Source organism: Protopterus annectens, chromosome 5.part0 (assembly GCF_019279795.1).
Source record: "Protopterus annectens isolate FY-2018-M chromosome 5.part0, PAN1.0, whole genome shotgun sequence".
In the NCBI taxonomy this organism is placed as follows: Eukaryota; Metazoa; Chordata; order Ceratodontiformes; family Protopteridae; genus Protopterus; species Protopterus annectens.
This window is the reverse complement of record NC_056735.1, coordinates 1,063,639,748-1,063,665,912: the sequence shown is the minus strand read 5'-3', so window position 1 is coordinate 1,063,665,912 and position 26,165 is coordinate 1,063,639,748.

Here is a 26,165-nt window from a genome sequence, read left to right as displayed (position 1 = left end):
GGACACGCCCCCTACTGTCTTACACGGACCGTGTTGGCCTTAAGTGTGATTCAGCATGCTCTCATGAATTTGCAGAGCATGCTGACATCACTCCGTTTAACTGCAGCCTCCGTGTATGAGTTATAACTCTTACACGGAGGCTTCGTGAATCCTGCCCTCTGTCTAGGCTTATAAATGCCCTCGGGCAGATAGCCTAGTACCTACCTATGAACCTATACAGCAAGTTATATATATGTAAGCAGATATATATATATATATATATATATATGGGTCTACTTCATAAGATCGACAGACCATTTGATCGACATTCATTTGGTCGACAGCTCATTTGATTGACAACCAGTATTCAAGGCAAAAATTTGGAATTTGACCCCCTCCCCAATGTTGTGCGACCCTGGAGTTGGTATATATAGTTAGGGGGGTGTGGGGGGCACAGCCTCCCACATTGGGGGGTGTGGTGGGCGAAGCCCCCCACCTATTTTCTTTAAAATGTGTAGTTTTGTTGTATTTTCATGTTTTAAATGGAAATAGGTGAGGGGCTTCACCCCCCACACACCCCAGATGTGGGGGGCTGTGCCCCCACACCCCCCCTAACTATATATACCAACTCCAGGGTTGCACAACATTGGGGAGGGGGGCAAATCCCTGTTAAGTGCCTTGAATACTGGTTGTCGATCAAATGAGCCGTCGACCAAATGAATGTCGATCAAATGGTCTGTCGATGTTATGTAGACCCATATATATATATATATATATATATATATATATATATATATATATATATATATATATATAGAGGTATATATGGACATACATCTGTAGATAACACTAGAAACATAAAAACATATATGTCCACATGCACCTTTAATGGGGTTGAGAGGCCCCAATCAACATACGTCTTGTACGAATAGGTATAACCCCCCCCACAGCCAAACATGTCTGCCCTGCAATACACTACCAACTGTTGCAAATCCCATAACCAGGCCCTGAAATGACATGGGCACATGATGTTTACAGTATGCCATCCCACCTGTATGATGCCATGCTGGTATCAGTAACATATCATGCAGTACAGTCTGGCTCCCATAGGGAATGTACAATGTGGAAGCTATCAACATCCCTAGGATACATATACATAGACACATATATGCAGATACAGATATACATATATATGTATACATATATATAGATATATATGTAACTACACATGCACATGCAGAGATATGTATAGTAAGATACATATGTAGAAGGTGCACACAATATGGAACAGCCACTATGCCTACAGTTACCACCTTAACAACTGGACACTGTATGAGCCACCCATACAAATGACAATCATTGCCTGTAACATATACGCACAGAGAGGGCAAAGGATATAACACCACATGCAGGTTTGCATACATGGGGAAGCTTTATTTGTGTACTATTAAAGTTGTATATGCCATGTCACATAGCTGTTTAGACACTAACATCCATATAAACAGAGATTGCAACTGTGAAACAGTTGTACTAATACAGTAGTCTGGAAAGGTTTACAAATGTTGCTGTCCAGGCAGTGGCCTTCAAGTAGTACAATAGTAAAGACAGGCTGTGCCACAGGATACCAAACAATCAACAGTAAGTAATGCAGATGTATAGTTCAGCAGCCTCTATCTACACTCTGTACACAGTCCCTAGGGGGTAAAGAACTCAGCTGACATAACAGGATGTAACTATTACATAACAAGGCATAACTAGCATCATCACAAGCACATTGACAGAACAGCCTGTATGGCAGGAAGCGGTAGGCCTGCATTTACCCAAGGTGGATTGTATGGTAATGTACATCCAGATACCTTAAGGCAGCATAGACATGGTGTGTGTGGGTGGTCACATCTGCTTTTCTCATGTGCGCCATTGGCTACTGACAGACATCCTAAGGGCATCATAGGACAGTACCACTGCTAGCACATGATGCTCCTGTGGATTACAGCAGAGATATTGGCCGATATATTTGGACAGTCTGACACACTCTGGACAGTCCAGAGGTAAACACAGAACTCTTTAGTGCAAGACATATGGACCAAGCTTGACAATGTGGATGTTAACAGGCATGCAGATGGGTATAACATGTAACTGAAAAGTCTTCCAGCTTTTCCCGGTTAGGGGTCACCACAGCAAAACACCCGTCCACTAATGATTGGTAGTGGATTTTTATGGTGCGAGTTGCCAGCCCGAAACCTAACCTTCAAAGAAGGCAAGCCCATTCATGCACGCACCTACCGGCATGTCTTTAAAGTCACTCGACCACAGGGAGGACATGCAGACTCCACAAAGAATGTGCTCCAGCCGAAAATTGAACGGCAGAACCTCTTGCTGTGAGATGACAATGCAAACCGATGCACCACTACGGCTTACACGTGACTACTGGTACACATTTGCCCCGATACTTTATGCATTCACAAACCCCTGTCTGTTCAGACACATGATAACCTCTGGTACGGAGGTGCCATGGCCACATACTAGCCACTAGATATTGACATACATCTGTACAGAATCCTACTGCTCTGTCTGATATACATGTCTGTTATGGTGGCCCAGCAGCAGCATCTGGCAAGTATCTGGACATGACATCTCACTGGGTAAGTACACCAAGCTTCTAGACATGTAACAACATACTGTGTAAGCTACAGGCAGACTGGATCAACACTGGCCTACACTTCCTATTGGGGAATGCACATGTACCAACATGTATAGCAGGTTCTACAGGCATGTCACAGCACAGAATATGATACGCATGTGTGAAAGTGCATAACCGCAACCAATATGAACACAGCCACAGTAACATATGGTAAGCTAGAGTAATATTACAGTATATGGACTATCTGTGCAACACCATCCTCATAAGTGCCACTCACACACTAACCCTACATATACTGGACCGCTGATAGGGTAACATACAATGGAGCAGCATGTAACATCAGATAGAACAGGATCACAAACAATGATATCTACCACAGTCTGAACACAGGCCAAAGTACATATGAACAATACAGACAGTGTCAACAATCACCATGAGTATACAGACCTCAGTACTGTACACACAACCACAGAATGTCCAGGTTATGTCATAAATTGTAACCCCTACTGCACATAGCATGTGTAGCAGTCTAATATCTCACTGGCTTGTAATCAGATATGACACTAATTATGGTGTACAGCACATATGCACCTCTTACTGCATGACATATATACAAAGGTTGGCAGAGTTGTGGCTGGAGGCACATACACAGAGCTAATATTGACATGTTGCTGTGATACCCTCATACATTTACTGTTGTAACAGGGTTTGTTGCAACATATGTCCTATGAGGGATATGAAGTCAGTACCTCTCATGGCTGTCACCATCTACAGACTACAATCCTCACACTACCTTCTGCAGTTCACAGACAGGTGTTCTGTGGGTAATACATGAAACAAAAGGCACCACACAATGCCCATTCTGCAGAAGACCATACATATGGGGGTTTCCTCATAAACATAGCACTGACATGGCAGCTATTAAAACATGTAGGACAGCCATATCCACACACACCCTTTTAAACCAACAGTACTCCAAATGCAGTATAGCAACACTTGCAGTCTGTAGTCAGGTCAGGCACATCACCCTCCTGTGTGTTGCCATGTTTCCACAGTGTATGTCATTAGATGTAGATCCCCAGTCCATCTAAGATGTTGTTTGCTAAATGATGGATCTAGTTCCTGCTCACAGTGAATGTAAAGGCCCAGCACCAACATGATGTTCCTAGATATTGGAGTGTGTTTCCATGCAACTGGCTATGGGAATGTTACCACAGCTGTTCCACATGCAGTCAAGTAGAGGGGGGCTGCATTTCGTGCAGAGGCCATCAGCTGATCCTGAGCAACACTTAAAATGCACATACTCCTGCCTAAGTATAGCAGGTGTAAGTCTCCACATCCACCAGAGAGGGAGTGAGAGAGGCAGACAGAGGCAAAGAATAATCAGGGAGGGGTGGGAAAGTAAAACATAAGCATGTTTGTCACACACCTACCAGTGCAAGGTATCAAACCCCTGATGACTATGTTGTGCTATCACATGTCTATGCAGTTACTGGATGCACCACATAGGTTAAATGTTGAGGAGCCCTCAAAATGTATATGTGATGGTGAGTGACATTTGCACCAGGGATAAGTTAGCTATATGATAGGTGTAGTACACGTGCCTGTCCACATGAACAGGTGCCAGCGTCAACTCAGCCACACTCTCACAGGGATGCACACACACTGATACACTTGGCAGGGCCAGGAACACAAATCATCACTAGTGAGATTGCCACAACACATTACAGTGCAGGTATCATATGCACCACAGGGGTCATACAAGGTTATATTCGCAAATGGTATGTGTAGGTGTCTGACATTAGACAGCATGCTTCAGTATGCCAATGGGGGTTGTAATGAGTGTGTACGTGGTCATACGCATCATACAACACACACACAGACACAGGGTTCCAGTACTAACATGCATGTGTGCATTGCTGCACGGGTGTGTCATAGTGACTGTGCCAGACGGCTATACAAGGCTAGTTGATGGGTATACCTTGGCATCAGGCCACATGACAATGTTCTTCATTGTGTCTCAGGGGTGTAGTGTCTAGATCTGACCACTCAGGTGGGTATTGTATTCACCATCCAGTCACCTGGGTGACTATTGCGTGTAGCCAATGCTGTGCATTGCTTGCCAAGTATGTGTTCCTTAGTCCATGACATGGATGGTGTCTGGGATGTGCACACCAACCACATGCATGTACAGTGACATGTGGAACTGTTTGGCCCATGTTGTGTACACAGATTGTTATCATCAGATGTGCAGTCCTGGCCTCTTGTGGCGGGAACTGTTAATGGATGGCAGGTTGACCTAGCACCTACATTGATAGCATGACACTGGTATACCCTGGTGTCAGTGGCATCTGTCTATACAGGGCATGTTTTCAGGCATGGTATGTCCTTTGTGGGTCACATTTGAAGTCACCACAGGTGTTGCAGGTGTCCTGTGGGGAACATGGGGAAGGTGCACTGTCAGCATGTATGTGCCTATTGGACTGATGGTCGGGGTGCCATGCCCACTGTAGCCCACTGCAATCACACCATGGTTACTATAAGTGGGCAATATGCAGGGTACTAACAACATAGCAGTTGTTGCCTAGGCAAGTGTGTGTGTGTGTATGAGACATGGGTTGAGAGTGTTATCTGGGTAATACTAGGGTCACTCACTTTGTTTGCCTGGCCTTGATGTCAAATGTAGGGGTATGGATATGCACCCCAGCCTCTCGGCTATTTCACATCTGTTATCCCTGTATGGTGGACATTGTGATATATATATATATATATATATATATATATATATATATATATATATATATATATATATATATACTAGGGCCACCATATTGGAAATTTGCAAAACCCACTCCCCATTGACACCAGTTGTTACACACTCACAACCACCTCCACACAGGATACGAATTACAAACACAGACACAAACACACACACACACACACACACACACACACACACACACACACATACACACACACACACACACCTGTTGTATCTGTGATTAGACCTACTACCTAACTAGTTTATTACACTATGCAGTTACAGGATGCACCACGGAGATTACTGGAGCACTCCTTCTCCAAAGGTGTATTTCACAGTGAATGACATCAGCAGGATTGCCAAAGTAGGGCATTTGAAGTGTATTGAGTGTGACTAGCCTAAAATGCATTGCTCCCTACTCAGACATAGAATCACACACAAAACATCCACAACTGCCATGTGTGGGGATTGAACCCCTACCAGAATTCTATATCACAATACAGCATGAAGCAGACATAGGATGCACCATGGGGATAACTGGAGTACTCTTTTCTTAAAAGTGTATTTCGCAGTGAATGACATCAGCAGGATTGCCAAAGTAGGGCATTTGAATTGTAGGGAGTGTGACTAGCCTAAAATGCATTGCTCTCTACACAGACACACAGTTGCCAAGTCAGGGATTAGAACTCCTACCTAACTTTTTCATCACACTACAGCAGTATGCAGTTATAGAACACACCACAGAGATTACAAGCTGCAATCTTCCCAAAGGTGTATTTCAAGGTGGATGGCATCAGCAGCCTTGCCAAAGTAGGGTATTTGAATTGTAGGGAGTGTGACTAGCCTAAAAAGCATTGCTCTCTACACAGACAGACACACACACAGTTGCCAAGTCTGGGATTAGAACTCCTACCTAACTATTTTATCACACTACAGTAGTACGTGGTTATAGGACGTGCCACAGAGATTACTGAGCTGCAACCTTCCCAAAGCTGTATTTCACAGTGGATGACCTCAGCAGGCTTATCATACTAGGGCTATGGGGAGGCCAGTGTGTGTGCATGGGCCATAACCCATTCATCTAGGGGTTGACACTGCACATGCGGGCACACGCAGGGCCATATTCCACAGGACGTGTATACAGCTGCTAGATGACTACTTCCTTGTACAGTCATGTTGCACAGCTAGCACTTGCACCACATAGTCAGTACTGCTGACAGATACAATTGGCTAGTATCTACAGTGAGTGACATCTGAACCTCATGTGGTTGTAGCCATTTGGCTCTGTGCTGGGTAGGACAGGCTTGGAAGGCTCCTTGTCACCGTCACTCTCTTCCACACATTTATGTACATCTACTTTTTGCTTATTATAGTGTGTTGTCCTTGGATATATGTTTGTATTCCTATCCACTGTGTGTGTAAAGCATGAGTGGTGCATACTGAGGAGTGTCTGCACTAACATCTGCAACTGTCAAATATGTCTGGTCCACTGCTTTTTGCAGACATGGGCTTCATGTGTGCAAGTGTGTGAGCATGCCCAGTATGACCTTTCAGTATGTTGTCTGACATTGCCTTCATTTCTCTAAGTGTGTGAGCATGCCCAGTATGCCCTTCTGTATTGCATGTGTGGATCGATTCCAGGTAGTTTGTACTCCAGTGCAGACCTTTGTGTTGTACACCTACAGGTAGCAAACTGTTTCTGCAAGGTATCTGTCGATAATTTGGCAATATGGGGACAAAGTGTGCAGGGGATAGTGTGTATTGTAGGTGATTGTGTCTGTGCTGCTTCAGCTACATGGTACTGCTGTTAGCAGAGATATTCAGACATGTGTACTGTTTTGCACAGTGATGTTTTCTGTCCTCATGTACTGTCAGGTGGACATTCCTGCTCACAGTGATGTCTTGGGGGACAAGGGTGACTGCAGCTATGTGCGGTATTGTTGGCAGACACCTACACATTCATGCTAGGTTATGCCATCCTGGAGGGGGTGCTGCAGACATTTGCTGCTGGGTCTTTGTATCCAGTTCAGCACCTTGGTAGAGTGCTGGCAGGGGATCCCATACATGTACATCCATCAACATGATAGTATAGCCTTATATTGCTATGGCAATACCTCACAGCTTTACAGATTCGCACAGGTTACCCAGAGGCAGGGGCCATGAGTCAGGACATTACCCCTATTGTGGTGTACGGGCAGGTATGTAGGCACCCATTTCTGTGTTTACAGCCAGGGATAGTGTGTGCACACAGCTTTGTGTTGGACCTTGCACATTCCATGCTGCCCATGGTTCCCAACCCCCACAATAATTCTTTCCTCTTCCTTACATTATGCATACATTCTCTGATACTTTCCCTATGGTTACTACACCATAATGGCTGTGTGTCTTTGGTGGTCAACAGTTAATGCAGTGGGACATAGTGGGCATGTTATGTGGTTTGTCCACATGGCCTTGCATATGGCATATGTAGAGTGTGTTGTGTTGTTAATTGGGTGTCCATGACATAACATGCATTGGCAATACATGTGAGACACAGGCCCTTGGCAGAGGCCTGTGGGCCATTAGCTGTTGATGTGGGACAAATGTGGCAGGTCGTTGCATTCTGTCTGTCCTACAGTCTCAGACCACCATACAGTATATTCCCCTGGGATGACAGGGTAGGTGTGCTAGGTGTTCATGCCACTACTTTCTATCAGCCTTGATCGGTGGTGTGGATGCTGGCAGGGTGCTACCTACAGCTGGTGACATACCTGCATGGGACACCTGCACTGCATGCTGCATTCTTTTGCTATTGCCATATACAGCTGTGGTCATATTGTACCCATTCCCCACAGCAGGGGTACAACCAGAGAGGTACATGTGAGTGGTGCTTGTGTGAGCTGGGTGCATGTGTGCTATGGGCACTACTTACATCTGACACACAGATATAGGTTCATAGGTTCATAGGTTTATACTAGGCTATCTGCCCTAAGGCATTTATAAGCCTAGCCCAAATTTTTGAGGCTTACGCCATCCCTTATATGAAAAAATACTGTGCCCATTAGTTTGTTGTGCCTCTGTCCAGCAGTGACACAGAGATGATTCCCGGGGTAAACCTACGATCTCCCATCCACAGGTCAAGATTTCTCTTGAACAGTGCCAGCGAGGTGCTCTGCCTCACATGGACCGGGATTTTATTCCACAGCATAGGGAGTCTCTGAGTGATAAATCTGTCCCTCCAGCATATTCAATATTCCTCCAATATTCATTGGGCATTCCAGTTATGCTTGAATGTGCAGGTATATTAGCTGTTTCCCAATACATCAATCCTACCTCCTTTGCGATCCACTAGTGTTTGGGCAGACAACACTGGTATCCCCTACCACAGGACCAGATAATGTGATGCATACCTGTTTGTAGTATTCCAAGGGTGGGTCCATTTCACAGTGACACAATATATACTGTATGTCTGGGGTACTTTCTCCTGTGTACTGCTTGTATATTTAGCCCAACAGTCATGCCATGTCAGTCTTTCAGATGGTGACACATATTACCACCATACATTTGCAATGGCTTACTGCTAGCCTGTGTTATACTGGTTGGTATTGTGTTTGGCACTGCAGTTGTGAGGACTTGTCCCTGCCATCAGCAGTAGTGGGCAATGGCCACCAGGTCTTACCTCAACATGCATACATACCGACCACTCTCACACAATATGAAACACACACCAACCTAACACACACATACCTGCATAGTGTGCAGATGCTACAACCTATCCTGCTACCTTGGCCATCTCTGTGCATCTGTGCTCCACTGGTATTATACCCACACATACATGTTCCTACATTTCTACATAGGGTTGTGGGGGGGCACACGTGACTGTTATGGCATGTGTACATCGGATGGGGGCACACCAGACCGTTACTACATACATACGTAGGGTTGGGGTGTGCACACTTGACTGTTTCTACATTCCTACACAGGATTGGGGGGGCACACCTGACTGTTACTACATTTCTACACAGGATTGGGGGGGCACACCTGACTGTTACTACATTTTTACACAGGATTGGGGGGCACACCTGACTGTTACTACATTTCTCCACAGGATTGGGGGGACACACCTGACTGTTATTACATTTCTACGTGGGATGGGTGGGCACACCTGACACTTGTACACATTTGATATGACTGTACTGGTATGTCAGGTACTCCATTTCATTCTGTATTTTAATCTATCATGCTGACTAGAGGTATATCAGTGTACTACAGGTCTTATCTTTTATTGACCTACATATTAGTTTCTGACATCCTACCCTTCAGAACCAAGATCCCACTGCCTGACCTGCTGTAGTGTGTCTGTGTAGGCCTGGGGGGGAGGGTTACCCATAGGCATCATTCAGAGGCCATAGCATAGCTTTTGTTTTTGTTTGTCTACACATGTTCTGCTGGCTGTGACTGTTGTTGGGCATACACCCCCCCCCTCCCGACTGGCATGTGTGAGTCACTTACCTTGTGGGTTTCCCAGTATTGAGGGTGGGGCTGCCTATGTCGGATGCACATAGTACACTCCCTACACATGGTTGAACCCAGGTAGTGTCATGTTTGGCATCCCTTTTACTGTATGTGAGAGTCAGAGAGAGGTATTATTCCCTGGGTCCATCCTGTGTCAGTGTATGTGCTATGTGTTGCCTCTTTGCCAAAGCCAGGGCATACTGGGCATGCCTCCTTCTTCCTACTGGGACAGGCTCAGGTTGTTCCTTCTCTGAGTCACTCTGTGCCTGTGCAAGCCTTGGCAATGGTTGGGGGGGGGCTGTATGGCCCTGCCCCATGCTGTTCCTGCTGCAGCTGTTTCCACAGGATCATACTGTGTAGTATGGCACACACAATGACAATTTGGGTACATGTAGCTGGTGAGTACTGCAAGGCATCACCGGATGTGTCCAGGCACCAGAACCATGACTTGAGCATCCCAAACACACGCTCTATTATAATTCATGTCTGTGCATGTGCCTCATTATGGAGTTCTTGTTCAGGTGTGTGTGCATTTCTGATGGGTGTCATCAGCCATTGCTCCAGTGCGTATCCAGCATCCCCCACTAGGTGACCGTGAGTGATGTCCCCAATGGCAAATCTCTGGTACAGCTGTGTCAGATGCCAGATGTGGGAATCGTGATAGCTTCCAGGGCATCCGGCACACACATTCATTATTATGCCATGGGCATCGCACACAACCTGGCAGATGATGGAGGGGAAGCTCTTGCAGTTGATATAGACCCTACCCCACTCACCGGGTGGTGCTTTGATGCATATGTGCATGCAGTCTATAGCACCCACTACCTTAAGGTATTCTGCTATTTGATGGAACAGTTGCATTTTGCTGGCCAATGCCTCAAGGGTGTTGGGGAAATATATGTGCTCACCAACATGTGCTGACATGGCATCTAGGAACTGGTGGAGTACCCTGGATGCTGATGCCTGTGAGATCCCCATAAGATCCCCAGTTGGCCTTTGGAAGTTACCTGTAGCTAGTATTCTTAGGCCTACACATACCTTGGTATCCACTGGGATGGGTTCCCCTCTGTTTGTTCTGTGTGTCAGGCATGGCCGACACAGCTCAATGATTTGCTGTAGGAGGTCCCTGTCCACCCTATAGTGCTCCACTATCTCCAGCTCATGTAACCCCTGGTAGGTTACCCTGGGTCTGTACACTCTTCTCTGTCTCCTCACTGTGAGTTGGTCAACAGCATTCACACCCTCACCACCCTCAGCCTCTTCCACAAGTTGTTGTTTGATAGCTATTGCAGCCCCTATCAGTTTGTTGTTTTGTCTGTTAAAACTTCCCTGCTTGTATACACCGGTGGTGTAGTGTATGGGAAAAACCAGAGCAGAAGGTGTTTGCATAGTTTATAGTAGTGTTCTGGGCTCGGCTGGTCTGATGCCTGTGTAATTGGCTGATTCTGATTCATTTCACCTGCCAGCTATGCTAGTTCACCTTAATTAACTTCCTACTACTGTTTTCCCTTCCCATCACCTTCCTGTTTAAGTCCAGGGGGGTACCGCACAAACACAGTGCTAAAATGTGCACAGAGCTGCTATGTCCTGGTTTACCTTTTTTTTTTTCTTTCAAACCCAGTGTGCAGCATGCACACCTGCTTAGACAATGTAATGAATCATAGGTACTAAACAGCCTTTAATTGCAAAGTACCTTGCTAAGGTAAGGGAAAACAGCTTCTGTACTTTTCAAAAAAAAGCACCAAACCAGGCATGTCCGAGGGTCAGCGTCAGTTGATTTCTCCAGTCCACTTGGTGAATCTGGGCATACTGGGGCAATGCAGCAATTGCCTCATGAACACAGGCAACCCTATCCTCCTACCACCCAACACTACAACCTGTGAGAGATGCACTTTCATAGCCAAACTGGAAGCAAAGCTCTCTCCACCCAAGGTTGTGCTAGACAGTCAAGAGAAGAAGGTTAACACCCGCACTACACCTCAAGCAACACACAGCTCTTCTAAACATAGCTCTTCTAAACTCACACCACCAACACCCATACATAGCAACACTAAATCCATATATGCGGAGGCCCTTAACTGTAACCTTTCAAAGCACCAAGGTCCTCTGAAGCTGAAACGCAAAAAAACACCAATCACAACCAAAGTGTCACATAGCTCACAACACCAGTGTGCCACCCAGCAACAGCCCCTAAGGCAAGACAACGTACCTAACACTTTAGTCATAGGTGACTCTATAGTCAGGCACACTGATGTCCCACTCACAAGGCTGAACAAGGAGAAAATTACAGTGAGCTGCCTTTCTGGTGCCAGGATCTGCCACATAACTCATGCACGCAAGTCACTCCACAATACGTACAAATATGACTCTGTCATTCTCCATGTTGGAGTGAATGACTTGAGATGTACATCCCCAGACTACATGAAAAGAGACATGGAAGACCTCTTGGATCATGTGGCCTAGGCAGGTATGACTCTAGCCCTGAGTAGCATCCTGCCTTCACCCAGAATGATACCACAATAGAAGGACAAAATGATTGACTTCAACAATTTCCTAAGCTTTTGGTGTCATTCAAAGGGGATCCAGTATCTGTCTGCCTTGGACGACATGATCAACAGACCATGATGCTTTGCCAGAGATGGTCTGCACCTGTCGCCCCTGGGATTCAGGTTACTGGAAAAGGATCTTGCCACCCCTAAAGTGCCTTTTTTAGGCGAAGTTCAAAGGACAAAACCACCACCATAACAGGTACAAGCATGCAAAATCAGAAGGTAATTCTACTCAATGCTAGAAGTCTAAACCTCAAAATGCACTCTCTCGAGGCACTCCTAAAAATGGAGAACATCGATATCTGTGCAGTAACTGAGACCTGGTTCAAGGCTCCAGAGAGCACCCCTGCAATACCAGGCTACAACTCTTACCACACTTTTCAGCCACCAAACCAGGATCGAAACCCTAAAGGTGGAGGAATGTCGATATTCACCAAGGATATTCACACCACCAGGTTAGTTGCCCAACACAATGCGCCCAAAATTCTACAGGTTCAACTAACACTAAGTAAGACTGCAATCCAAAGTATACCTTGCTGCAGATCCCCCACTATGCCCCAAGATTCTCACTACACCTTTCTAAACATATTTGAAAATATTAATATACAACCAAACAACCTAATATTGGGTGATTTCAACTACCCTGCCATTAACTGGGAAAACTATTCATGTACCAACACCTTTGCCCAACGGTTCTTGGAATTCATATATTCCATTGCCCTGGATCAACTAATCCATAGTGTCACCAGGGTCTCCAATATCCTAGACCTGGTCATTACCAACACGGGAAATCGATGCTCCACACCTATGGTCACCCCCTCGTTGGTCAGGTCAAACCATAAGCTAATCACCCTTAACATCCACATCCCACCCCCACCCCCCAGTAAGGAAACCTCCATAAAAAACTTCTCCAAAGCCAACTTCATGCTACTCAAGTCAGATGTGACAAACTTCATGACACCCATGCAGATGGGAGCTGAAAGTTCTACTACTGAGTCCTACACTAAGGCACTGTACGAGCACATCCACTCATGCATGAATCGTGCCATCCCAAATAGAACCAAGATGCTCTCCTCTAAAAAAAGCAAGCCAATCTGGTTGTCCCCTGCCATAAACAAACTTTACAACAAAAGGAAGAAACTGTTGCAGAAAAGAGGAAAATCCCATGATGCAAAAAACTCCCTTATCAGTCTCAGTAAGAAGCTGAAATCCCTCATAAAATCCTCCAAAGCTAGTTACGAAAATAAAATTGCCAAAGAATTCAAAGACAACCACAAGGCATTCTATAACTATGTCAAGAATCTAAATGGCAATGCTCAGATCTGTTCTGAGCTACAACAGAATGGCATTAAATATACTGATCCCAAGGATATTGCCAATATCCTGGCAGATCGATTCAATGCCAGCTTCACCCCCCTCTCACCCCCTAAATGGCCCATCTCAATACCGGAAGATTGCCAAATTCTGGTAAAAACGGCCACACAGGTAAAAAATGCACTCTCCAAAGCTAAGAATACAGCACCCATGGGACCATATGACATCCCAGGCTGTGTACTACACGAACTACAAAATGAACTGGCACCTCACCTAAGTGTCATGTTTAATCATACCCTCACCTCAGGCTTCATGCCCACTGAGTGGCGCACAGCTACATTTATCCCACTCCACAAGGGGAGATCCAACTTGGATCCCAGGAACTACTGCCCCATCAGTCTGACTAGCCTGATCTGCAAGGCCATGGAACATATTATCATGGAACTTATAAACAAAGACATTGGCAACCTTAAAACACTGGAACCCCACCCAGTTTGGGTTTGTGAAGGGCCAATCTTGTCTCCTGAACCTGATTGACTTCTTCGAATCAGTCTCCAGAGCCATGGACGTGGGTAAGGAAGTCTGCACAGCCTATCTGGACCTCGCCAAGGTCTTTGACACCATCCCTCACTCTGGAATCATAGATAAACTTACTAAGCTGGGCATTAATCCCTACATCACTCGATGGGTTGCCAAGTGACTTACTGACAGAACTCACACTGTAAAAGTAGCTGACTCCAAATCCAGCTCCAGACAAGTGACAAGTGGAGCACCTCAGGATTGAGTCCTGGGACCACTCTTGTTTGGGATCTACTTCTCTGAGGTACAGGCCAATACTAAGGGACTCTGGCTAACAAAGTTCACAGATGACTGCAAACTGGGAGCCATTATTGAATCCCCAAATGATGTTGATACTCTACAAAAGGGCCTTACAGAAACAGATGCTTGGTGCCAGAGCCATGGGCACAAGCTCAATGCCAAGAAATGTATAGTTATCCCCTATGGGAAAAAACATGTACCCATGAATTACCACATAGGTGGCAGTACACTAAACACCGAGAGTGTGATAAGAGACTTAGGGACACAGGTGGACAGTGGTCTCACCTTCAATAATCACATCGCCACAACAGTCAGGAAATCCTTCTATGTGGCACACCTCATCACTAAGGGCTTTTCATCCAGAAAAAAGCAGGTCATTGTCCCACTGTACTCATCCTTCATTAGACCCATTATAGAATACAATGCCCCATTTGGTATGTACCTCTCAAGACATCTGCAACAACTGGAAAGGCCACAGAAATACCTCACTAAAAGAATCACAGGCCTAAAGCAGATGCCCTATACTGACTGCCTTAAAAAACTCCAGCAATACTCTGTCACATATCATCTACTCCGAGGCAATCTCTGCTTAACTTACAAGGCCATGTCAAACCCAGTGCTGCTGGACATGCTACACTTAAAGAAATCCAAATCCTTCAGAGCCACATGCTCCAGGGATCTAAACCTTGTCATCACAATAAACAAAACATGCTGGAGGGATAGGTTCCTGACCCAGGGACTCCCTAGACTCTGGAATAGACTACCCATACATGTCAAGCAGAGCACCTCTTTGGCCCTCTTCAAAAGGAACCTTGTTTACTGGATGGGAGAAAAGAAATTCTCCCCAGGGATCACGTCAGTCGCCCTGCTAGACAGGGGTCCAGAGAAGTAAATAGTGTGGGAAGAAATAGCCAGGGAATTATTATGGCTAGGCTTTTATAGGCCCTAGGGCAGATAGCCTAGTACCAACCTATGAACCTATAAAGAGTGCTAGGCAGACTCAGACACACCCCCTTGCATACCTGTGCTTAGCTAGGAGCAAACCTGAGCCACAGGGCTCCAGTCCACTTACAGTATGCCTGACACACACCCCTATGATGTCAGCTAACTTCTAGGCTTGCACCAAGCTATTCCTGCTCTTATACTGTTGGGAGCTGACTAGCATGCTGTGGAAATCTGGGATTCACTATCATTCCCCTCACTTGCATATGATTGCCTGCTAATGCATAGTTACATGTCTCACACTGAGCCTCCCCCCTTAGAAACCACTACTCACTGGCCATGGCCATGTTGACTTCTGCCTGCCATTGACTTTAATGGCAGAATAGTGATTTTAGTTAGAATGCTTATTTTAGGTTTCTTTTCTTATTTTCCCCCGATCCCGTTTGTGCATCGCTGCCCTACGCTTAAACATCCGAGATTTTCAATGTCAATTGCCTTATACTTGGCCATTGGCATGCTTCCTGAATGATATGCACCCTTTATTTGGAGCTGTCATGGCTCCGTTTTGGAATTTGCAGAAATGTACTCGGTTACTAACCAAGTACATTTCTGCAGATTACACTAGTCCTGCACAGCCGGTTTCCAGCTTCCTGGATCACAAATTCACCTCATTTGCATGGATTTCTCCTGCAAATGGGATAATTTGCATACAGGGACTGAGACCATGCAGGACTAGTGCAGGAGCACTCATGCACGCCCCTGCAGGCTATTCCTGGATCGCACGGTAGACGTATTGCCTGCTAGAGCTTCTGCACTAATCCTGTATGCCATGCAAGGCTTGCAGAATCTGGGGGCTAGTCTCTGTTGAGACTGTTAACTTATACCTCTCAACGAACAGAAAGTAAGATGCAGCAACGTTATTAACAAGGTATCAAGTGATTATATGTTTTCTGATCCTAACCCTTCCCCATGGCATCTCATATGCATTTTTATTGAAAGAAAAGTCTATTCTGCCTTTCCTTGAGAGCTTTCGTGTTCTCACACATGCAAAATGTCTTTTACATGATTCACTTAATTTCTTGGTTCTATAGCTTGACTTCAAACATATCTTTATTCTTGTTAAGTCAAAAGTACTAATATGCATTTATGTAAATTATTATGTATTTATTCATTTATTTATTCATTTGTTTATTTGCTTTAGTGTAGTGGGCTTGTCTGACTGGGTTTAGTTAAAAACCTCTTTTCAGTGCAGGCATGGGGAGAAAAGCTCCAACATATTACAAAAATTTAAAAAAGAGATTCTGTAATATATTAGAAGACAATGGGCCATATTCCAAAAGAGTTGCTCTCCATGTACTTCTGTCCTGATTGCAAAATACCTGCTTTCAGTAAAAGTGACTTATTTCGGTGTAAGTCCTATCTATAAACAGTCTTCGACTGAAGGCCATATTCCAAAACACCTACTGTCAGCCTGCTCTCAGTTTAGTGGTCAGCTGCACTGAGAACAAGTCTTTTGGAACCAGGCCCAATATGTAATATATATTAACATTTATACATTTATTTGCTAATTAGATTAAATCATTTGAAATAAAGGCAACTGTTACAGTATAACAGATATTTCTACATTTAATAGATGTTGAACACTGAGCATTTGAAGAGAATTATGAGTGAGTTTGTGAAGCTTGTAACACAGAAAGTGATTAGTGCTTAGGAATTCAAAAACATGGAGGTGAGGGAGGGAACTAGGTAGGGCAGAAAATGTTAATATTTTTGTTTAGAGGTGTCATAAAATGTGGGTTCATAGCTATCATAAAGTTTATACTAGAAGCATAAAAGCAGGTTGTGATTAGAGGCACAAAACTATGAATATGGCTCATACCTCTCAACTTCTGCGCACAAGATATCTGGACAGAGCCCAAAATAATGGAGAAAAAAAGACTCAAGATCAGAGGCAAATTTTAAATATTGCTCTTATAAGCTTAAAATGTTGCTAGAAGAAATGTTTATTTGTATTATCATGCATTTTTATGAGGGATATGATGTCTGAAACTCAAAATGCTGTTAGTATTTAGTGAATTCAATCCTCACTGATTTACCAGACCAAAAAAAAAAAAAAAAACATTATGAGGAACAGACCAATTATATGATTCAAAGATCTGGACATTCTTTGAATTTTTGCACAGCTAAGAGGTATGATATAGCTTGAAGATGCTCATATAAATATTCAAGTATTGGTGAAGACTGGTTGTGGGGCATATGTTTCTAAATGAAGAAAAATGATTTGTTTGTATGGCAAGCTGAATATAACAGTATTGTTTATCCAGGATACATACAGGAGCAGATCCATTGATTTGTATAGGTGAAGTTTTACTTGGATTTTAAATGAGTTTGCATTTTCTATGGATTTCAGTGAGACGTGGTTCCATAATTTAGCTAAATTATTTAAATATAGAGAGTCACCTGCAGTATTAGATGATTTAATTATAGCTGATTATTGATTTTTCTCAAGATTGCATCATTCTATTGGGGTAGTTATGTTGTTTTAAGTTGTTAAGTGCTGACATAAAAAAGTGTATGCATTGTTATTAACTGAGAAAGAGCTTGGTGATGTGACAGTTCTAAACAGTTTAATTCTCTGAGAACTAGGCAATGGTGTGTTCTACTGTTACAGTTTACTGCAAATTTGGTTATTGTATTATAACATTGCTCACGTCTAAGCAATTGTAAGGAACATTTTACTATGTATAATGTACCTATTTTTTGATGATTTTTTTTAACCACGTGATGCAAAGTGGTTGGATTTAAATTGGTTATCTCTGATGACACCTGGTAAGTTTGTGTGGTTTACTTGTAAAGTCATTGTGTTGTTGACAGAAACTACAGTGAAGAGAGTTGTTTTGGTAGAGATGTGTTTTGGGGTAAAAGCAGCAGTTTTGTTTTGTTTTGTTGTTTTCTTTTGTATGGGGGAGGTTAGTAGTTTTGATTAATTTAGCCATGTTTCAATTGATAAGAAGGATTGCTGTATAATGTCTTGAAAGTTAGGGACAGATTTAGCAGAGTAGATTAGGGATGAGTCATCAGCATATTCAACTAGTGTAGCATTTGTAGTAGCAGTTTAGATGTCATTGATCAATATGGCGGAAAGTATGGAGAATATAGTGCGGATTCCTGCTGGTCACCAACAATTACAGACAAGATGGTGAAGAAATCATGTTTCCATTTCACTGCCTGTGATCTATTTGAGGGATAACTATGGAACCATTGCAGTAAAAAAGATGGTAAGCCTAAGAATTTATGTAAGAGTTTCTGGTGCAAGACAATATCAAATTTTTTTCATAAGTTTAGTAAGATGGTGGAAACTAGACTACTCACATTTCCATGGGTCAACATGACCGAATCACCTAGAGCCATATTTTTACACCCCCAAGTGACCAGCCCTACCAGAATGTGCATTCTGTAATCTATGCTCTCTTATCTTGAGGATACTGTGTTCCACATTAGATTCCTAAAGCAGCTGGTTTGTACAACTCTACCCCCTACAAGGCACCATCTAAAATTTGTTCTGCTGTTGCCCACATTCCATTCCAAGCTGAGTTTATGATGGAAACACTCAGCATGCTTTTCAAAGGAGGGTAGAACCTCAAAGAGGCACAGGGAGAACATGCAAACTCCAAACAGACATCGACCAGAGGTCAAGATTGAACCTTGTACCTTGTGCATGCAAGGTGAAGATCTTAACATTATGCCAACTGATCACCCATTTTATTGGAGCTAACAGTATTAAAATTCAGCATAGTTTTGCTGAGATGAGGACTGATGCTGTGTTGGGTTGAAGACAGAAGCTGGTTATCTATTTGATAGTTGAAGCTGCGTAGGAATACATGTTTCTAATATTTTTAATAAGGGAGATAACAAGGCAATTGGCTTATAGTTTGGAATATCTTTATTTAGTCTACCCTTGTGCATTGGAATGATGAATGATTTTTTCCATACTGAGGGGACTATATTTTCATATATGGTTAGATTTATCAAAATAGAAACTGGATAACAATAGCCTCATCTACTATTTTAATGGATTGTCGGAGGCAGTTATAGTAGGCTTGCATTTTTTGAGGCATTTTTTGATGGTATCTGTATGGGAACTGGTTGGAAGAAGAAATGATGATGGTGTTATTTGAGGAAGGCCGTCAGGAGTTTGATTAATCAACTGGTTGGTTATGACTTTACTGTCTGACTAAAGTGGGTATTGAATTGGTTGGCTATGGTATCATTTCATTTCTGTGTGATTGTTGCTGGTTTGCTGTAAATATATGTGAATATGAATTAGTTGTCACTGTGTTCCTGCACTTTATTTCTGAACTGCATCAGTGGATTCCACAAAAGCAGTGAAAAAATTAGTAATAAATCCTTAAGCTGTAATGCAGAGCTCTTACTAGTGATCCACCTCGCTACCTAATCTGACAATAAAATTAACTTTATTTTTTTAGTTGTTGGGCAAAGCTCTCAGTGAAAGCAAGTAGCAGAAGAGTACTTTGAAGAACACTTTTCTAGCTTTTTAACACAGGCATGGTACATTTTTCTAATTTGCTAAACTACAATGTACAATACAATTCCTGTACAATATACTATAAAAAAGTGTATGAATCACTCTAAATATTTTATTAGACATCTCATCTTTCCATGAACTGCTATTCTCTATTTCTATGTCGTGTCCCTTAAATATATTCTGCATGTCATCATTTGTGTGCAACCTACTCCTACTAATTTGTTATGTGTTTTTTTTTATTCTTATGCTGGAATGTTCTGTTCTTAGTTCTGTGAACAAGAAGCATTTCCAATAGACATCTATAATGCTGAGCATCAATCCAGTAGTGACAGTTTTATTTCATAATAGGTACCTTCATTCTTCATTTGCTTTCTCCCTTGACCAAACACAGAAGACCTAGATAGACTATAAGGGAGAAGCCTGAGATGTGGTCTATCAGTTTCCCTCTGTTTCTCCTGCCAGCCTGGTGGACAGGGTTTTTTTGAGGCAGTATAGCAACTGCCTCATGTAGACTGACAGCATCGTCTCCTTAATCACTCAAGTACATTTTGTGAGATATGCTCCTACACTAAGAATCTGGAATCTGGAAAGCTCTCTCATACCCAGAACAGCAACACTAAACAGGATGTCAGCACACATACCATGACTCCTATTCATAATATGCACCCAGCATATAAACCTTCATATGAAAAGGTACTCTCCAAAAACATACCTAAACACCAGAGACCTCCAAAACACAAACAAGCTACACCTAACACAACACCCAAAGTACTATATACAGATAAAAACACTAGCACCTGTGTCTTATCAAATAACTTCTTAAGACAATGCACAACTATTGCAAATGTTTTAGTTACTGGTGACTATAGTAAGATATACAAGACACCCCACTCACCAGGTTGAACAAGGAGAAGGTTACGGTCCACTGCCTGTCTGGTGCAAGGATTCACCAGATCACACATACACTCAAGTCTCTCAACAACAAGTACTGTTATGACTCTGTCATAGTTCATTTTGGTGTGAACGACTTGAGATGTACCTCTCTGGACAATATGAAGAAAGACATGATTGAGCTCTCTGAATATGTGTCCCAAGCGGGTATGTCTCTAGCTTTGAGTAGCATTTTACCCTCACCTAGGATGATACCACAATATAAACAGAAAATGATTGACTTCAATAATTGATTAGTTTCTGGTGTCATTCTAAAGGATTCCAGTTCCTGTTAGCCTGGGATGACATAGTGGATAGACCATGCTGCTTTGCCAGAGATGGTCTTCACCTGGCACCTCTAGGCTTTCGGTTGCTGGCTAAGATACTTGCGTCCTCCATAATGCCTTTTGTTAGGCAAAGTCACACCAACAAATTTCCCAACATGAAAATATCAAACACAAAGTAACTAAGAGTCATGCTGCTAAATGCTAGGAGTTTACATCAAAAACTGCACTTTCTGTAAGCACTCCTCTCCTTGGAAGATCTTGACATTTGTGCAGTCACAGAAACCTAGTCATGGCTGCAGAAAGTACCCCAGCCTTGCAAGGCTACAATGCCTTCCACACTTTCAGACTGCAATTTAAGGTGTGAGAACCAAAAGAGGTGGGTATGTATCTTCATTAAAGATAATTGCACCTCTAGATTGGTTAGACAAGAAAACTCTATGGGGCCACTACAAGTCCAAATTACAATGGATGAGACTCCTTTTCAGGTCATCATCAGTTACAGGTCCACTTCCATGAACCAAGATGCCCACACAGCTTATTTAGACCTACTTGGGACAATTAAGGTACAACCTAACACCCTAGTCATGGGTGACTTGAACTATCCTTCCATTAATTGGGAAACTTATATGAGCCCAAACTCACTTGCACAAAAGTTCCTGGACCTTTTTTAACTCAAACGCCCTAGATCAAATAGTGCACCACCCAACAAGGGGCTCCAATATTCTAGACCTAGTCCTCACCAATATGAGTGACTGATGCAATGCTGCAAGTGTAGGGCCCACATTTGTTTAATCTAACCATAAATCAGTCATTTTTGAAGTAGCAATAGCACCAGAACTCCTTAAAGAAGTAGTCAAGCTAAAAAACTTCACCAAAGCTAGCTATACTTTCAAGCTCCAATTTCCACAGATGGCATTGACGGCTGTACTAAGGTATACACTGATGCCCTCTATAAACATCTACACAAATGTATAGACATAGCTGTGCCGGATAGTATTAAAACAAGATCCTCAAGAAAAACAAACTATCCTGGTGGATGTCTAGCATTAATAAATTATACAATGTTTATAAATACAAAAGTGAGATCCCAGAACTGGAAGAGCACCCTCCTCAGCCTAAATGAGCAAATAAGACAACTCATAAAAATCTTCAAAGACCAACTATGAGAAAAATGTAATAATCATAGACAACGATAACCATAAGGCTTTCTTCAGCTACTCCCACAGCTTAAAGGGTAGAACTTAGATGTGTACTGAACTAATCATGGATGACATTGCACACACTCTGATCCTGCAGAAATTGTGAATCTGCTAGCAGACAGGTTTGGCAAAAATCCTCCCCCCCAAGCATACCACAATCCATGTCTTCATCATCTCCTCCTCCCTGCATCTCCAAAGAGCAAGCCATCAATGCTGTCTCCAAGGCTAAGAACACAGCCTCCATGGGACCAGATGCCATTCTGGTCTGCGTTCTTAATATTCTAAAACAAGAGCTAACTCTCCATTAGGCACTCTATTGAACCACAGCCTGAATACTGTCTTTGTCCACACTGAACAGAAAACAGTGACTGTTATCCCCCCTTTATGAGGGCAGCTTGCCAATCGACCCAGGTGACTATAAACCCATAAGGTTTAACCAGCCTCATCTGTAAGGCAATGGAACGAATCATCAGGGCCCTCATAAATAAGGATATAGGTGACTTTCAAACCTTGGCTCTGTCCCAGTTCTGTTTTGTCAAGGACAGGTCATGCCTGCTAAACCTGGTGTACTTCTTCGAGAACATGACCAGAGCCATAGATGAGAGCAAAGCTGTGCACACAGCCTATCTTGACTTTGGTCAAAGTCTTTGACACTATCCCACATTCGGGCATCATTGACAAACTAGCCTAGTTGAATATCAACCCTTATGTTGTCAGGTGGGTTGCAAACTGACTCAAAGATCAACTACACTTAGTCAAAGTGGGAGAGTTTATCTCTACCAGCAGATCTGTCAGCAGTGGAGTCCCACAAATGTCAGTGCTGAGGCCCCTCTTATTTGGCATATACTTCTCAGAAGACCAGGCCAAAACTGAGGAGGTGGGGTTAACCAAGTTTGGGGATAACAGCAAATTAGGTGCTATCACTGAATCCCCTAGCGATGTCAGCGTACTTCAAAAGGGGCTTACACAGACCGATGATTGGGGACAAAGCCATGGTTTTAAATTAAATGATAAAAAATGCATCATCATTCCCTTTGGTAAAAACAATGTCCCTGATGATTATAAAATAAACAATAATGCCATAAGTACCAATTCAGTAGTGAGAGACCTGGGAATGCAAGTTGATTGGGACCACAGTTTTTGATCACCATGTGTCTACTGTGGTGAGGACATTGCTCACCTGATTAGCAAAGGCATCAGCTCAAGAACAAAAGAGCTTATAACCCCCTGTACTAATCCCTCATCAAGTCTGTTATTGAATATAATGCTCCCATTGGTATGTACCATACCAGACACCTGCAGCAACTTGAGAGACCTCAGACATTTCTGTCTAAGAAAAGTCAGGGTCTCCAACACATGCCTTATATGGACAGATTGAAATCACTGCCAGTGTACTCAGTAGCGTATAGACTACTTACAGGTGACTTATGTCTGGTTTACAGGGCTATCTCTGACCCAAATCTAATGGAAATGCTGCACATCTGTAAGTCAAATGGGACTGAGCCACCCATTCCAGGAACCTCAATTTAGCCTGTGACATAAACAGGACCTGCTGGAGAGACAGATATATCTCACAGAGGTTGCCACGCCTCTGGAATAGACTTCCAATCCATATCAAGCAGAGCACCTCCATGACCCTGTTTAAGTGCAACCTGGATAACTGGATGGGAAACTGTAAATTTCTGATGGAGATTGCCCCAGCTTCTCTCTTGGACAAGGGTAGTCTTTGCTAGACAAACTTTGGGCATAGACGATATCTCTCATCTAGTATTATATTTGGATGTGATGGCTAGGCTTTTAAAGACCCTTGAGTCAATAGCCTAGTAATATCCTATGAACGTATGAACTTATAAGATAGTCTTTTCAATCCATAATCAAAACAATTCTTTGACTTAGTCTGTTACAAATGTTAAGTATCATATGAATTTTTGAGAATTTGCTATATGAAGCAATATAACTGGCCTGTCTTAATAGTTGAGAAGTAGCTAGAGATGAGGAAAGAGTCCAACTGGGCATTCCTAGACTTGGAGAAGGCATATGACAAATTCCCAAGAAAGCTGATCTGGGCAGTACTGCAGTGGTTTGAAGTCCCAGAAACATCAGTGAAATGAGTGCAGGCTATGTACAAGAACCCAATGGCTTCACAGAGGGGTTCTCAGTGGGAGTGAGTATACATTAGAGTTCAGCTCTGAGCCCACTGCTGTTCATACTGGTGATGGACTACATTAGCAAATAGGTTGGAGAGGACAGATCAGCAAAGTTGCTGTATGAAAATGATGTGGCATTACAGGCAGACTCTGAGCAAGAACTTCAGCAAAGGTTAGGGGAATAGAATGCAAAACTGAAGCACATGGTATTAAACTCAGCACAGATAAAACAGTGGTAATGGCAGCAAACTGGAGAAATCAGAAGAAGCTGAGAATTGAGATAGAAGGGAAGATAGTGGAACAGGTAAATAGCTTCAAGTATCTAGGATGGGTGGATGAGGAGAAGGGAAGTCTGAATGAAGAGGTCAAAGCTAGAATCAGAGGGGCTGCCGCCAAGTAAGGTGTACAAGTTAGTGGTGTGTGACCAGTACTACTGTATGGTACAGAAACCTGGGCAGTAAAGGCAGAGCAGATGAAGAAGCTAGAGGTGATGGAAATGAAGTGCCGGAGAAGGCTGGTAGGATGCATTCTGTGGGACAGATGAAGAAATGCAGACATAAGAGCAGAAGCCAAAGTATCTCCAATTGCAGAAAATATCAAAGAGAACAGATTATGGTGGTTTGGAAGTGTGCAGAAAAGCAGAAGACATCTGTTGAAGGAGATTTGGGACAGGCAGGAAAAAGGTAAGAGGAAATGAGGATGCCTAGCAAAGAAGTGGATGGATTGTGTGAAAGAAGATCTGTGACATTCAGGCATGAATGTTGAAGAAAAAAGGAGTGTGGCATTGAACCAAGAGAGTGGTGACAGTTAAGATTCCCCGACCCCATGTAGAAAAATTGGAAAATGGGGTCTGATGATGATGACGATACTAAGCTTGTCTTACAGAGATGGCTATAACTGGGTCATGTGGGTCAGTATGGAGAAATGTGGGCCTCACCATAGACTCACATGCACGAGAGACTGTTTGCAATAGGATCAAGTACTATCTTTACATACAGCTAACAAAAATACTAATCTGTGTCCCAGTGCTAGGGAGCTGATTTTGTAAAGATGAACCAGCAAAATTATGATTTGGGATGCTGATCATTGACAGGAATAGTAAGCATAGAAGAATGCACTTATCACTAGGTTGGACAGTAACAGATTGTAGGATAGTTTCACTTCTTCAGGTTAACTGAGAAAGTTACTCAAGAGCTCTGATTACTGTCTGATTAAATTTAAGCTGGAATGACCTTGTGACAGACAAACTGGCTGTTGAAGTTACTATAAAGCCCCAGCTGATGGCATAATTCAGGCATGGTATGGGCATCCTCCTTGTTGTTATTATGGTGATAAGGCATAAGTGTCTCTGAATACTAACATTCTCAGAAGAAGCAGTCTGCAGATGGCAATCACTGCCAGGCTGGGGGATTTGGGCACATGGCTCAGGCTATATCATCATGTAGAGCTTGTGGAAGCATTGATCTCTGCATAGCAGTTGTGTGGCTCCACCTTTTGTCAGTCTAGAGATAGAACTCTTGAAAAAAAAATCTTGCATTGTCTGAAAAAAATCTGTCT